A 1,455-nucleotide genomic window follows, 5' to 3' on the forward strand; every position below is an offset into this window, starting at 1 on the left:
CACTCTGGGAAAGAACTGTGACTTAAGGGATCACTGTTACTATGAGGGATTATCTGTATGGTACTGTTATTTCTTCAGTGTAGTATTTGCAGGCATTAGGGAACACAACAGAAATAATATGGGGGGGGGGGTAGCAGCAGGAGAAGAATGATGGAAAAGTAAGGAACCTTAGATGTCTGTGAGGTAAGCTCTGTATAGACCAGACATGAATAAATGAAGTTGTCATGGCGGTCTGGGCCAAATGGAGAAAATGAGGGAAAAAAACATCTACATCAGGATGTAATAGGTAAGTGATGCTGTATTTTTCCCATTATTTTGTGTGATGACCGGGCCCCGGGGATGATTTGTCTTGGTATCTTCACCATATCGTTCACTGGGTGCAGAAGGAGATAACATCACTATGGACATTATACTGGAGACCTAGAGCTCCCAGTACTGCCCAGTGTATAGATATATTATAAATCACACGTCTCCCTAATGGTGCAGAGTGCCTCTATGTGTGCGCCCCCAGCTCAGCCCATCCCTCTGTATGTCCAATGAGGTTGTGCCTTACCTGTTCCTCCACATGGGGGCACAGTACATGATGAATGGAGGAGGCTGAGTGTGTGATTACACAAGAGTCCTGCACCCCATTGTCCTGACAGCTCAGGGAGTGTCACCTCCATGTGAATGTATTTTTATATATAATGTTTCAACATGTTGGAAGATATAACACTAGCCTTTTATGGGCAGTATTTTTTTTTATGCTTGGAAAAATTTGAACGAGTGCTTGTTTTTCCCATATTTTCTTTTTCTGATAGCACAAATTACATCCCTTTGCTTTTACATCTGATTTTATATATAGAATATATAGTTTACGGTCACAGAGCAGGGAGTAAAAGCTGCAGTACGGCCCACATCTGGCATATAACATAAATTTTTTTTAAATTGGTCATTTATTGGCATATTAGCCCTGGTTACAAGAGGAGTATAGTCTCAGACACCTCACTGCAGATCATTGGTGTTAGAGTAGAAGGCCCATCCCTGACCTGTGTACAAAGGGAAAGACATGCAAATAGTGTTTCAGCTGAAAAACAAGGCAGATTCTGCTAATTTACATGACTTTCCCATATGCCCAAGTTTATGCAAATGAGTGTACATGACAAAACAGTATAGAAAGGTTATTGAATATAATGTTTGGACAATTAGAAAACTGACAATTTCTTTGCAGCCTCCTTAGCAGTGAGAGAAGAGTTAACTGGCATCCCAAAATTTTTGTTACAATTTTTGTCACCCTAATGATAATGATCTAGGGGCGCAGGTCCCCCAAGCCATCCAACTCAAACCAAGCAACTTTGAGGCTTCCTGGCTTTCTTCTTTTGGGTAGAGAGCTTGTTTTGTATGTTTCATAGTGCACAAGGTTGCCATTGTAAGGTATGCTGTCTGTTCCTGTCTTATGGATAGGTTGTTGGCTTG

At 41.2% G+C, this 1,455-nt stretch overlaps 1 pseudogene; it reads left to right on the forward strand.

The window, feature by feature from the left end:
* Nucleotides 1-530: 530 nt before the first annotated feature.
* On the forward strand, nucleotides 531-642 carry LOC122929841 (annotated as a pseudogene).
* The last annotated feature ends 813 nt before the right edge of the window (nucleotides 643-1,455 follow it).

This window comes from Bufo gargarizans, chromosome 2 (assembly GCF_014858855.1).
Source record: "Bufo gargarizans isolate SCDJY-AF-19 chromosome 2, ASM1485885v1, whole genome shotgun sequence".
In the NCBI taxonomy this organism is placed as follows: Eukaryota; Metazoa; Chordata; class Amphibia; order Anura; family Bufonidae; genus Bufo; species Bufo gargarizans.